We start from the raw sequence: 15336 nt of genomic DNA, 5'->3' as shown, positions 1-15336 counted from the left end.
TGTAGCTGATGTTTTTCTCCTGACACTGTAGCATCCATATATAAGATCTGTTGTTACTGTGCTCATGCTGCACTTCTGTAAGCACAAACAATGCATCATCACTGGACAATAATTTTGCCAGATCAAGGCTATGACTTTGCCCTCTGAGGGTTGTCTGTAAGCAGATAATACTGTTGAACTAGACAGAAGGATTTACAATGAACCTCTTTTTAATTATCATGCATAACTCTAGGGAGCTTTTCAAAATGGTCCCTCTCTGAGTAATTTTAATATGTTTCTAAAAGATTTAAAGTGATATAGGTCCAGAGGCAGAATAATATGTATGGCTATTTTTAAATGCTAGTGTAAAACCCCAGCTGCACAGCTTTGTCTGTATTCATATTTTATTAATCAGTCCATTTTAATGTCCTCACTTTTCTTTCTCTCTCATTCTCTTCCTCTAAGTCCCTGCCCAGCTGCTTCCCAGAGACCATTTTAAAATTAATTCTAATGATTTTAGGCATTTTTAATATGACTATCATCACAAGACTGTTCTCTTAGTGAACCAAGTCGTTAGCTGGCAGCAGTATTATTTGGGGACCTCGTCTCATTGTTTCCCCCCAGCTGACAAGAGTCAGGCCAAATCCTTGGTCTAATCCTGTTTACTTATTTAAAATTTAAATGAATTTAAATGAATATGCCACAGGATAATTGGCTCCCTTAAAATATAATAGCAAAATAAAGAGGGTCTAAGCTCCAGCTGTGTTTCAGAGAGGGAGACAACTCAGACAAACCCTGTGACCAGGCTCACTCCCTGCAACCAGAAAAACCCTGCACCCATGATGAATTTTCTCTGGCCTATTGGGCACCTGGGGCGATTAGTCCCCTCTGATGAATGATCAGTTTTGACGAACAGTTTCAGATATTCCACTGAGCCTGAAAGAGTTCTTGGCAGACCACTGATTTTAAGTGGGGTCTAATGTTTATCCAGGTTAAATACTGTCTGGGTGATAGCCTTTAGCGCCTTTCAGCACAATAGTTAACAAGAACTCTAGTCAGAATTTGTGCACTTAACTAGTTAAACAAGAGCAAAAAAGGTCTGATTTTACTGGCATCCAGAAGAAAGGAGGTGATTATGCTTCAAATGTTTCTGCTAACTTGATCTTTCTCTTTTTTTTTTTTTTTTTACAGTCATTCTTGCGGATCACTATGTATCTATCAAGAGTCAGTAACTTCAGCTTTGGCAGTTTGCCTAAGATCAGTGCCTTATCACAAAAAATCCCTGAGTGGGCTTCTTTGCAGAAAGTCATACTTGTCCTGCTTCCTAAAAAACAGAGAGACAGTGTTCATGCTTCTCATTTTCCCAGGACCTCTGTTTCTTTCATGGTGCTTCTCCATCCGGGTTGCATTGGCAAAGCTTAATTCAATAGGGGGGTTCACATTGGACTGTCTTCTGTGGAGTTCTCCTGAAAAGGAGACTGTTGAAGAATAATTATGAGAATCACAGACAATGTTACATCTCTGTCAGCTTCTCTTCAGAGTTTAGTTTATGAGGGGGGAAAAATGTACATCTTCTTAAGGTTTCATTCTTGGTCCTCCCCGATGTCCAGCCCAAAGAATAGTAATAACAAAGGATGTCTGATATCTCATATGTGTCAAGAGAAGGAAATCTTCACACACAGGAGATCTATATACATATGTTACTACAGATCATGTCATTTCCCCTGTAATACCTGTTATTACACCATAACGTATTTGTCCATTTGTCACTCAGCAAAAGACTTAGGCACAGTTAACTTCAGATCCTTTAAAAGGCTCAGTTGAAGTCAATGGCAGTACTCTTGGTTCATAATATTGAGCAGATGTATAAATACCTGCAGGATCAGGATCTTAGGTTGGCAGCTTCCTTGGGGCACATCATACCTCTCTTTCTATTAATGTAAAATACCATGTAAATCTATGGCAAAATATGCACATTCTGTAAATACACACAATATCCCAGTGAATTTGGCTAACAGTTTTCTACATAACAATAATAGAAATAATTTTAAAACTTCATCCTAAAACCTAATCAATCAAGTTGATTATTTTGAAAGACTCAAGATAACAGATCCTGGGTATCATGTGAGCTCTTCCAGAGCAATCCAGTTTTTGTAAGTCCTCATGATATTGTACACAAAGTAAGAAATAGCTTCAATATCCTCTGAACAGTGTCTCAGATGTCCAAGTCTTAGATGGCTGGAATGAATACCTGTTATGTTATTGTTAGTTGTTGCTGGATTACTTTTTCAAAAAATCTCTTTTTATTCTGTTTCAGGAAGATAATAAATCCACCAACATTTCTCATTTTCTGCCCAGACGCCCTGCAGACTGCTTCTGGGATAGTGCTGGTTGCTTCTTATATGTCCCATCATAAACTCTGATTCTTTATGCAAACTTGTTTTTCCATCTAGCTATTAAAAATGACAGCAAGAATTATGCAACAGAGGATTTGTTTGGAAAATCTTGTTTGCAGTCTGTACATACACCCAATGAGACAAGCCATTTCTTGAATAAAACTGTAGTTTAAGAGAAACCTGTGATAAATCTAAACCAAGAAGAATATCTTGATGATCTGAGGCTATAATGTGTCCTTTCCTCCTATCCTGCAGCAACAAAAAATATCCACAGTTCTGTGATGATAAGCATCATATGAACCTATACCTACTGTGCTCTTGTAGGCTGCCAGGTGCAAACATTTTGGGGATCTATAATACCATGGTTTATTCATTTTGTTTATGAATAATTTGCAGTGTCACACTATTCATTACACTTATTAGTGATCAATACAACACTCATAAGTATATTATTCAGAGGCAATAAGTCATGGAAATGTGCATCTATACTGGTTGATACACATACATGTGTTTTCTGTCTTGTTTTACCAGTCTGAGTTGGTTTTCTTTTGTTCCTTTCCATGACTCTCTGGGTAAGAAGTTAAAAATACGTTATCACCAGTTATGTTAGTCTACATAGAGGAATAGCTAATTTATGTGTATTCAGTAATGGTTTTCCAGATGGAGCCACTTGCACCTCACAACCATACCAAAACACCACGGTGCCTTTGTGAATCTTTTGCCAGAGAGGGTGTTAAATATCCGAGTTCTTATGCAGGGATGCTGAGCACCCTCACCTATCGCAAAGATGAAACATCGCATAGCTTAGGGCTGGAAGTCTTCAGAAACTTGCTTTGAACAGGGCTTCTCCATGACCAAGCTGTCTGGCTGTCCTGAAGTCCTGTCTTATCAGTGGAGGCAGGAAGGGACTGCAGATGGCGGAAGATGTGAGGCCAGGTCTTTCCTACTAAAGGCAGGTATCTCTGAGAAGTTCTTCCCACAGATGCAAGGCAAAGACCTGCAAGCAAATGGCAATATTTTGTGTTGGCATATTTTTTAATTTTGGTGGGAGTTGCTTTGGTTTTGAATTCTCCATGGGTTTGTCTGTCCCTGACCAGTGGTACTTGAGACTGTTTGGCGCTTGTGACTCATGGTGTAACTACCTGTCTTCCCGGGAGCCTGGAAAAGTAGGGGCTGTTATTATGTTATGTACAAGCTTTACATTTCCTCACAATTTAAGGCCAAGAAAGATCACCAGGTTGTCTAGTCTGATGTCCTGTATATCAGAGGCTATTAAATACTGTACGTGTATCTCAAGGTTGAGACAATTACTTTCATTAGCCCATAGTATTTTAGTCCTCGAGAAACCAAACTGTTACGTGTCTAAAGCAGTACCTGAGATCCCTACAATACTTGAGAGCTGATTAGGCGTGACATGCCCAGACAATCACAGAAACAATCCACGCAAAAAATCCACCATCCTTGCCAATCTGAGCTAGAAAAATCTCTACTGCTCCTGGACTTGGCTTAATTCAGACTCAAGCATCAGATGTCTAAGATAATTTTCTACATTGGTTTACTCTCTTCCTGGCTACAGCAAAATAAATAATACATGCTTCAAGGGATGGAAAAAACTTCTACTGCAGAATATATGAGGACAAATATCCTCTGGGAGGAGCAGAGAAGGGATTCTTCCTCACCGCTGCAGGCAGCCAACTGGAGCTCTCAAGTATGGGATTTGATTATACTCATTACCTTAATGCCAACCTGCAAATGTCTGTGTGGGAAGGGTGTAGTTCAAGCCATCTTGTTTCAGCCATAATGGAAGAAGTCGCACTGATGCATCATTCTAATGGATGTAGGGCTAGATGGATCACCAGAGGATCTAGCCTGAGGTGACCCTCCTTCCCTCCCTGCTTGAAGCTCCTCTGTCCATTAGAAGCTCTCCCAGAAGCTGAAGTAAAGCCCGTATTGAAGAAAGACAGCCAGTTTTTAGGATAAGATCAAGCAATGGTGAGTGCACCACCTCCCTTTGTAAGCTCTTACAGAGTTTAATTACCTTTACTGCTAGGAAATTGCATCTGATTTCAAGGTTGATTACATCTCACCTTAAACTTCCAGTCACTGGATTTAGTTGTGCTTTTGTCAGCAAGAGTGAAAAAGCTCACCACTATCCATTATCTTTTCCCTGTATCCTCTCAACCTTTTCTTGAGGAAGTGGAATATGTCCAGCTCTTTTAGCCTCCCATCTCAAGACTTGTGCTCGACTCGCAAAATATTTGGATTTTCTCCAATATCTTCTTTAAAGTGCAGGCACCAGAACTGTGCTTGATATTTTTGAAACAAGCAAGGAGTGTGCTGAGTCCTTTCCACAGCACTGCACTGAGATCTCGTGTTAGGGGTGATTATTGAGGGTGACCTCTTTTTATCATTCCCTGAGTCTCTGCTCTCTGAGACAGTGTCCATTCCTACAAGCTTTTGGTTCCCAGAGGTACTAATTTGCATTTGATTGTAGTAAAATGAATTTAGTGTGCTGGTTGTTGGACAGTGATCATTTAGTCAAATCAAATCACTGCAGAAGTAATATATGTTCTTTACTGTGCTAAAATACATTGTGTCGTATGCAAGCCTTTAAAGCAAAGATTTTGTCTCATGGCCTGGACTGCTAAAAACAATATAAAATAGTATTAGGTGAAGACTGTTTCTGATTCTGCTGGGAAACCTCCCTGTTGAAAGACTACATTTTGAAATTTGTCAGTGAGACACTTCTTAATCCTCGTAATAGGTGACCGGTTAATTCCATGTAATGCAAGAGTTGGAATCAAAATGTCATGTGGTACTAAGTCAACTTAGTACCTTGCAGAAATCCAAGTACATCCTATCAATACAGCTGCTTTTCTCATGCGGACCTGTAATCTTTTATATAAATCTAATACATAACCAAAAATTCCACAAGTGTGTCTGACAAAACTTAACTTCCACTACCCTGTTTTGACTAGCATTAAATATATTTATTCTCTGGTTCTTTTTCTAATATTTAAGTATCCCAGAAATGCATGCTATTTTGTGAGCAGCCAAAACACCAATTTCAAGTAATGGATGGCATACAGCAGAAAAATATACTTCCCTACTTACATTTTTCTCTAAATCAGAGCTAGGTGGAGTATGAGCTGAACAACTTGAGCTTATTTACAACCGCTGTTTCTCTTTCAGAGCTAATGAATTATTGACAGTCTAAGGATTTTCTGTTATTTAAAACAGAAACTCTGTTCTATAATATAGTGCAACTCTTCGCTATGTAGAAAAGGGACTATATGCAAACCTAGCGAGATCTTTCAAAATGACAGAACCTGCCAAGTACAGGAGAACAGAAGCTACTGGTGCTTCTTGAATAGAGTGTTTAAGGCCCAGTCCTCAATCCCTTGCGAGAGTAGCAGTGCTTAGAAATCAAGATGGTCTGCACATTGCTAGCACTGGGCTTAAGCGAGATTAAGAGACACAAAGGATTTGTACTGGCCCTCTGCAAAAATGGCTTTTCTCCATTATTAATCATCTTGGGGCAAAACCTCATCACCTATACATGCAGTGGCACTACCTATGGGCTGAGAGGAGCATGAAGACTGTTGGCACCATCAAGCCTAGAGAGACAGCAGAAGCAGGTATGCAATTTAGGAATATGGCTATAGTGTGAACACTGTAGTTTGCTTTTAGTATTCCCAGGATGCAAAATTCCATGATTTTTGCTGCTCTTGGGGCTCAATGCAGGCTACTGCTCTGGGCCCTGCATGTGTCCTCCCTTTGAGCATGGAGTAATCCCAAGGAGAATGTGCTGCTGGCACATCTTTGTACTGTCCTCTACAAAAAAAATCACACTCCAGCCCATGAATAGAAGAAATATTCCATCTAAACTCCTAAGCATATGCTGCTAGAGGTAAGACCGTTGCAAGATTTAGTTCTTTAATGTACCTACATCTAGAATATGAATTTCACACCATTGTTGGCTATGAAAAGAACTGATCCTCTAGTAAAAGGAGTATTAGTTATGGATAAGGAGAAGGTCACTCAATTTATCTCAGCACTGGAAGAAGTGGTATTCTTTGCTGATTTTTATATAAAGTTTTTAATATCTGGGAAGCTTAAAGGAATAGATGGTACCAGATGATTCTTTAATTTAGCCATTGAAATATTTTGTTAACGTTTATAAATTTTTAAGGATCAAATGCTGTAAAGTCTTATTTGTATGAATAACCCTTACAGACAAAGTCTTGCTGAATTATGTAGTGTTTTTTGTATTAGAAAAAATAATTTGTGTAAAGGTTGGTAGTACTGGGCCCTTAAATATTTATAAACACTTATCAAAACTATTTTATGAGGTAAACTTAAGAACCATCTGCTATCACCTATTATTTTATGCTTCCTAATTTTCATAACTATGTGTAGCAGTCAGCAGTTCCTTTATCTGAGGGCAGCCAGATGACCTTCTCCTTATCCTTTCAACTTATACTCCTTCCTAACAGAGGACTAATCCTTTCACTTCTACTTATCATGTAAAATGGACATGCGATGCCAATAAGCTAATGAGCAAATCTGCTAGAGGGTTTGTTCATGGAGCTAAGAAGTTTCTTCCACCTATAATAATAATATATTCTTTCTACTGCACACACAGCCAACTGGGGGCGGGGGCATGACATCAGCTGTATTTCAGTTCTTAACAATCGGTGACATTTTTAACAGCAAGTAGCTGTGCATCCCTTCACAGTAATTTTCCCCAGAAAAAAATACTTTCTTCTTCTTTTCAAAGATATACTAAAAACCCATTGATTTCAACTGAAGCTATAGATGCTTCGCTGCTCTCAGGAGTGAATATTTGAATACAAACCTGTAAAGCAGCTACTCATGTGCAGCTGGTCAAAAAACTTTTTATAAACTGCAATTTCAACAACAAAAATATGTATTTCTATTTTTTGTGACGTTCTTTTTTCCTTAACACAAGCAATCACACTTAAATCAATAGGATCAATAACATCACGGCTGATGCAGTAAGTTAAGTTATGCAAGCTAAGATCAGTCTTCCCTTATATTGTTATGATATTTAACTATGCAAATGGTTTATTCCACAAAGTACAACTAGAGGTTCAATTTTAAATGGAAGTTACCGCATGGAAGACATCCATATTTATCTAATCAAATAAACTTTTTTTTTTTTTACTGTTGAGCCAAATGAAAAGCAGATCTGCTAATCTTTTTTTTTCACTAAAAAAATATTTAACAGCAGCAAGTCACTCCAAGGAGGTTTGCAATGCTTGTCATATGAATATTAGTATTGTGGGTATGAGCAACCAAGTGCATCCATCTTGGGTGCTCTACGCAGTTGTCAGATGCCTATATACTGAACAGTGATAATATAAACACAAGCTGAATTTGAAGAAATGGTTCCTGCACATTAGATTTTGTGTTCTCACCAATGATTAGTATTTTTCTACTGCTTTAAAATGAATCTGAGCCGGTTTCAGTTCAAGGAATAAAACTCACAAAGCCTGAAAATCATTTCCCACTGCAAATAATACAGGGCTGGCAGTCCAGTCATGGCTTCTTCTGGTCACTGACTTCGTGACACGATCCAACACATTGTAAACAGGAATGCATGCTCATGTACTAAGTTTTTATTTTTTAATTGATTATGTCTTCAAAGCTGGGTTGAGTCAGCGTGACGAATGTGTAAGCAACCGACGAAAGTGATTTTTATCAAGTTTCTTCATATTTGCTATCCCTTTTATACTAATAAGAATGTAAAATCATAGGCATACATAAAAGCGTTCATGAGGCAATTTGCAAATAATCTCCGGAGCAGAAAAGCAAGTTTTGGTATAATACAAAGGCCTGGTCCTACATTATCTTGCTAGTATGATTCACACAGAATAGTCAGGGACATAAGTATCTAATTGGGTAGAGATTCCCAGGACTGTGCTTTAACGATGGCGAATGGCGTTTAGCAGTGTATTAGTTGCATGGTTTTCCTTCCACCCACCCCCACCCCCCCCAAAAGACCACCTATGTGATGTGTGGCCATACCTGTGGTCCTTCTGACCCAGCAGTTTCTTTTAACAATGGCCTATATGGAGACAAAACAGGTTTGTATAGTTAGAGGCAAAAAAAGCCCTGAGGAAATCCAAGGCAATTCATTTTCTGTTCCCTGTAGCATCTTAGGTGGGTTTCACCTTAAAGCAAACCAGCTACGAAGCAAAGATTAATCTTTTTAAAACCCTCTACCCAGGTGCTCTCAACTGGAGACAGGCAACAGAATCCTTTGCTGCACGAGGTAAATACAAAGTTTACTTCGCAGAGCCAGAGCAGAAAAGTGCACAACAGAGAACGCATGTCTGAGCGAGAGAGGCAACCAACTGGTGATGTTCCTTCAAGCCTCTATTTTGACAGTCCATGCCTCTGCTGCAACATACCACATTTCACAGAAGCACCTCTCAGAGGAGAAAGTCAGCCTGGGAAGAATCATGGTAATCCCAAAGTGGGGTCTGAATAACTGGTTCTCTGCAAGACCAGTTCAAAGGGTTGGTTAGGCTGGGTGCAGAGTAAGTTGTAGCAAAAAAACTGTGCGGTAGCAAGTTTGCCAAATCGAGTATTATCGCTGGCAGTAACAGCTGCTCATTCAGGCTGGCAAAACAGTTAACCTTATTCGTATTTTGCTGGGGAACCTGAAAGGCAGTGGGGGGAGCAGAAGCACCCTCCGAAGGCGCTCCCGGCAGGCGGGGCTCCCCCCGGCCCCCGCCGCGGGCGGCTGCGCACCCCGCGGCAGAGAGAGCGCCGCTCCCCGCGCACCGGCCTGCGCCGGGGCGGCCCCCGACTCTGCCCCTGGAGCTGCTGGGCCAGGGGCAAAATCAGGGCCGGGGAGGGACGGGCAGCATCGCCCCCCCGGGGGGGCAGCTCCCCGCGGTGCCGTGGGAGCGAGAGGGGAGTCTCCTCCTTCCCTCCCTCCCCGCCCCGCTCTCTCCTCCCTCCCTCCCTGCCTGCCTGCAGCCGCAGCGCAGGAGGGAGCGGCGGCGCGGCAGGCACAGCCGCCCGGCGGAGGCAGCAGGACGGACAGACGGGCGGGCGGGCGGGCTGGCGGGCGCTGGCTGCGCCCGGGCCCCGCCGCCCCGGCCGCGCCGCCGGCAGGCTCCGCCCGTCGCTCCCATGGCGCGGCGGCCCCGCGCCAGGTGAGGCTGCGCTGCCTGTTGCGCCGCTGGGGCGCGGGCCGAGCCGCGCTGAGCCGCGCCGAGCCGAGCCGAGCCGCCGGGGGCGACACGCTGCGAAGTTTTGCGGGAAGGCGCCGCTCCGCGATGTGAGTTGCGGGGCCGCGCTGGGAGGGCAGTAGCGCCGGGAGGAAACTCGACAGGGTGTGAGGGAGGGAGGGAAGGGGGCGAGCAGCGCTGCTGCCGCGGGGCTACCGCCGTACCGTGCCACCTAGCCCAACACTGATCGGCGAGGGCCAACGGAGATATTCCCTCCCCCGGCCCGTGAGTGCTGGGGGGCGAAGGGGTCGGGGCTCCGCTGAGGCGGCGGGGGCGTGGGGAGGGAATCAAGGGGCGGAGGCTGCGGGGAGGGGGCTGCCACCCCCTCGCTTGGGAGGCAGCGAAGGATCCCGTACCGGAGCAGCATCCGAAAAGGGGGAGGAAAAAAAAAAGCGCACCCCCGTATGTGGGTGTTTGGGAGGCGGCTGGCCGCGGCGCTCCCCGGCCGTGTGCGGGGCGGGCTGCCGGAGGTCGCGCTGATCGGCATGCAGGCGGCGGCCGGGGCGCGGGGCGGGCGGGGAAGGGGGAGGCGGAGGCGGGAGCGGTGGGAAGACGCCGTGTGTGCTGCCGCGGGATTTTTCCACTTTGAGACCTACCAGGACCAGTTGCTACGGAGCAGGCGGCCGTGGCCGCGATGGGGAGGAGAGGGCAGCTCCCTCTGAAAGCGCGCAACAAATGGGCAGTGGGCGGCAGCCGGGCTGCAGCGGCGGTGCCTGCTGCGCCCAGGTGAGCTGCACCGCCCCGGGCCGCCCCCGCCGCCCGGCAAGGCGGCGGGCGGGAGCGCAGCGGGTGGCGCTGGGGCTCCCCGGGTGGCAGCGGCGGCCCCCCGAGGCGAGCGGGGGGTCCCGCGGCGGCGGGAGGCTCCGTGGCGGGTGGAGGGAGGCTCCGCGGTGGCCCGGCGCCCCGAGCAGGGCACGGCCGCGACCTTAGAGCCCGCACAGATGTCATGATCGCTTGCAGTAAGCGGCTGCTGGGTGCTCTCTGTGTCTGTGTGTGCGTGTGGAAGCTGCAGGCTCTTCTCTCGCCTTTCCGGCAGTCTACATGTCCAGAATTTCCCCCTCCAAAAATTTGGAAAATGTCTCAGATGTGCCAGCGGGAATTTTTCTTTCCTCCTTGGCTTCTGCGTTCAAAAATTAGAAGATTTTAGAGTATCTGTTAGAAAATCGCAAAGTGATTCGGGCTGTAGCTTATCACCCCAGTCTTTCTGAATGTCCCTAGATAGCAGAAATGGTGTGATTACAGAATAAAAACAGCCAAGTAACTTGAAATGCATGAATAAACTAACTACTTAAAGAGTCAGAATGAAAACCAAGCAAACAACATTTAGTGCTCCTTGCAAAGAAGTGAGCCTAGAGGTATTTACGTACATATGAAAATGACCAAATAAGCAAATGCTTTTGAGATTATTGTAATTATTTAAAAAAATAATAACCATGAGAAAATGTTACAGATTTGGCAAGGAAAGGAAAATGAGTACTTTTAGAGCCAGAAAATCTGACTAGGATAGCCTTTTCTGAATGCTGAAAAATCACTGGCAACAACTTCTTTTTGTGGTAATCTGTCTAATAATTTGTACATTTAAATTGCAAGGTGTGTGTCACACCTTACTGACAGCGGTAGCTTGAAGGCTTTGATATAGAGCACCACAGTGTTCCTATGGCTTACCCGTTGATATTATTCTTAGTAATTTAATTAAAAAGGACAGGCACACAATGGGCTTCTAGTTTGATTTAGAGGGAAAGAAAGTATTTAAGCTGTGGAATGAACTAATGTGCAAAACCTTTGCTGTGCTCAGAGTCTAATTTTCTAGTTTCGTTTCTAAATAGCATGGAATTATTTATTACTGTGATTGCTTAGCTGATTCTGCAGCCCTTACTTGTGCAGGTTGCCATGGGTTTCTATGGGATTTCTCTTACAGGTGATATTCTGATGACTCAAGGTAGCAGGATTGGGCCCGTTGTCAGATAGTTCCAGCATATGTGGGGATGCGCCCATGGGCGCTAATGAGAAGTCTTTGACTTTGGTAGGAGAAGAACTTGGGATTAAGTCCAGATCTCTTACGTTTATTCAGCTATTGCTGGCTGGGTCACTGAGCCCTGATCCTGCCTTCCCTGAGGTCTGCTGTAAAATTTGCGCTGACTTTAGTCCAACTGAGATAAGCTCCTGTGGGTGAGTGTAGTTGTCCATTGCCTTGTGGTGAGTTGAAGCTGCTCAGTATCTTGGAGATGAGGGCCTGAGTGGATGAGGAGGAGGATTGTACCTGCAGCTATCAAGAATTAATGTGTTTTGCCTCAAATGAGAGATTAATCAAAAAAGAAGTATCATTTAATAGGCATATAAGTTCACGCTCTGGATCCAGTCCTGTGCTAATAAAGTCCATGAGAGCTTTGCCACAGATAAACAGAATAGCAAGACTTAATTTGAGCATACGTTTGTGATTTGTCTCTTCTGTGTACTTTACGGGGTCCGTATTTCAAATCTTTTGGGAGGTAGGAAACTCTTCCTGCTTGCACTGAAGCTGCGTTAGAGTAACTTCAGAGCAAAGGCATGATATGTCAGCTCAAAAAATAACCTCCAAGCAGTAGAACTGAAATTTATAAAATTCAGCCTTACTCAGAAGTGCTAACTTGGCTGTCTAAACCGAGACAAAAATGTGTTGCTTTATTACAAAATCACCTTTAGATGTTCAGTTAAATAATAAGGTACTTCTGAATCTTGCTTTTAAGGATATTTCCTGTCACCTCACTAGGAATATTTATGAGAGTAATACAAGGGCTATGTGGCTCACTGGCAGGAAGATTTTAAACTTTTAAATAAAATGAATAATTTAAGCAAGCAGGAATATGTGTAGAAATATTTGTTGTTACCATTTCAGTTAATCAGAAGATGGACTAAGGAAGGTACTTTTTCTCAGCAGAATATTGCATTTGCAGTGACTTACAGGATTTATGTGTAACTACTGTCCTTGTTGTCATCTGCATGTATGGTCTTTGGATGAGTCCTCACTTGAGAATGCAGATTAAATTAGTGTTCTGTGGCTAGCAAAATAATCTTTATAATTTTGCTTCATCCAGTAAAATTTGTTTATAAATTTAGAGAAAACTCTTATGGAGCTATGAAATTTAAAAACTTATAATAATGGTAAATAGAACATTATTTTACAATGATGGTATTTTGAGCCAAGAATAAATTGCATTCATGGAATATGTAGCATTTACTTTGGCTCGTCTGGCCAAGCCTTTTTAAATATTATTTTTATTTACTAAAAGTAACCTTAAGAAAGTGCAGTTTTGGTAGAGCACTTCAGTGCTGGTATGAATCAAATGTCCGTATGTCTACAGAAACTACAAGCAATAAGGATATAGAAATTTCTCAGCACATTCAACAAGTATTTTAAATGGATTACAGTCTGTAAATACATGCATGAGCAAGGTGTGCCTTCTGCTCTTAAATCCAATGTGCTGTGGGTGAAGTAGCATCAAATTTAGAGTTGTTCTCTTCTGGTGAATTTAAATCTCTGCTTCTAGTTTTAATCCAGCTCTTTTCATAACGTAGTTTCTGGGCTTCCATCATTCTGGTGCAGTTTGTTAGTCTGGATGTACAACGGACATGTGGGTGCATCCCAGAGAAAAAGCAGTATGATCTGGTATCGGTTTTACTCGCTGCTTCATCTGAGCTCATGGTTTAGCAAAACAATTGCCAAACCCACTGTGGAGGAGGATCTCGTTATTTCACAACGATTAAAGATGTATGCTCCTGCTTCATGAAGATTTCTGTGGGTAATTGGTGTCTGTGTCCATACTTGCCATTGATGACTTGCATTGATTACCCCTATAGACTAAGCAGCATTTGTAGCCGGCGCTGGCTTGTTTTTACATGGAGACTTAGTTTGAACTTTGAAGAATAAACACAGTGTTTATTGCTACTGAACAAGAAAGTAACTTTTATTCCTCTCCTCCTGGATATTTAAATGCTCTATTGAGTACCTTCAGCAAGCAAATTTTTAAAAAAAAATAGCTTCTTTCTGCACTGACTTCAACACTGGTCATGGGAAAAGCCTTTTACTGTAAGGATCGGCACAGCTCCTGAGTTCTGCTTTCCATCAGCAAGGAAAAGGCAATGGTAGCCAAATTAAAGTGGGGTTTCTCTCTCTGGAAGGTATGAACTTTTATAGGGATGAAAAAGAGAGAGAGAGAGAGAAATGGGAACAGATGAAGGCGGCCAGATGCCTTTGAAATAAGGGAAAAATAAAAGACAGCAGGGAGAAAGCTAGTGGCTGAACTGGGTAGATTGACCTCCTGAAGGATGAAAGGGTCGGTGGGGTTGCACCATAGCCCTCTGGCTTGGCTCCCTGTTGTGCTATGGGCTTGCCATGGGACTTCAGAAAAGATGTTTTGGTTGATTTCAGTGGGACTAGAAGTCTTGCTGAGGGATTGAACTTGGCTTTTCTTGTTTCAACTCCACAGGTAGAAAGGAGATAAAAATGCCTCTTGAGTAAACGGGGCTGGTAAAAGGCCTTTTCGGAGATACATTGAGCTGGATAATTGGAATTTCTACTTAAACAGAGATAAAAATAAGCGCTACAGATCTTGATGTACTTGATTAAGGTTTACCTCTGCTTTTCAGGGTCAGCTCAACTAGCTAGCGTGTGTTTTAAATGAATTTTGTTCTACATTAATAACAGTTTCGTAAAGCTGCTAACATACCCTTTGAAAAGAAGAAAAAAGTTGATCTGTGCCTGCCAAATAGTACTATAAAGATATGATAACAGGAGAAAGAGAGGTGATACAAGTGAGTGGTAGCATGTAAATGGGATGCCACTCTGGCTTGGAAGCAGGAAGGCAAATGGAGGCTATTTAATTATTTAAAGAACAATAAATGAAAAATCTGGTTATAAAGTGATAGTAAAAGGAAAGACAAACAGAATAAAAAGGAAGTTGGGAAAGGGAAACAATGCAGAAAGAAAGTAGAAGGTGGACAGGAAGGGATCAAAGGGGCAGGGGATGGATTTAAAATTTCCATGGAATTTTTTAACTGGAAAACAGTATCTGTATAAATCTGTATATTGCAGTGCTTACATAACAACCTGTATTTTACTCAAGTTGTGGAAGTCTGACACAGAGTGTTCTCCTGGGGGGTCACTTCGTGTTCCTGCTTCATCCTTTGGACACACAACCTTGGTTAATAGGCCATGTGTTTTTAAAGGTGGCATGCCTTCATGACAGGCTGTCTTAAGAGGTAGACTTTATGGACCTTGTTAGTTTTAATGGTATTATCATTTTCTCTTCTGTCAAAGTTGCAGAGAACGTTACCTCTTCCTCCAACAAATAATAGCTTTGATTTTAAAGGGAGTATTTTTTTGCAGTTTACCAAAACTGGTTACATACTTTTGCAACTGTACTAACTAAAGATATTTTGTATGTGAAGATCATGAGTATTCAGCATTTCATTAGAGTGCTTGAATGACTGGGTATTTAATATGCTTGTGCTGGGAGTTAGTGGGACACGTGAAAAGCACGTGAGGGTTGTTCCCCTCATCTAGATTACAAATGTGTATCGCTTTGGCAGAATTTGTTTCATGCAAAGTATTTTTGTAATACTTACAAAGTATGCATTTTTACGTGCATGTGAATAATTTGCAGCAAAAAGGTGAAGCCTTTGGACATTCAAATGAATCTATGCTGTTTGCTATTGTA

General features: G+C 42.7%; 1 protein-coding gene across 5 annotated transcripts in view; it reads left to right on the top strand.

Moving 5' to 3' along the window:
- The window catches only part of LRRC3B (leucine rich repeat containing 3B), a 151393-nt gene that overhangs the window by 94258 nt on the left and 41799 nt on the right, over positions 1-15336 (top strand). The window contains exon 1 of one of the 5 annotated variants that reach the window (XM_087745960.1): positions 9481-9565. The exons of 1 other annotated variant lie outside the window; for it this stretch is intronic. The gene's annotated coding sequence lies outside the window, so the exon portion shown is untranslated. Of the gene's footprint in view, positions 1-9480; positions 9691-10197; positions 10367-15336 lie in introns of those variants that run through there. 3 more of the 5 variants (XM_087745706.1, XM_087745625.1, XM_087745869.1) reach the window with 3 other exon arrangements.

Source organism: Nipponia nippon, unplaced genomic scaffold (genome assembly GCF_047370975.1).
Source record: "Nipponia nippon isolate SJK-2023a ecotype South Korea unplaced genomic scaffold, ASM4737097v1 scaffold_1, whole genome shotgun sequence".
Taxonomy (NCBI): Eukaryota; Metazoa; Chordata; class Aves; order Pelecaniformes; family Threskiornithidae; genus Nipponia; species Nipponia nippon.
This window is presented reverse-complemented; position numbering and strand designations above follow the sequence as displayed.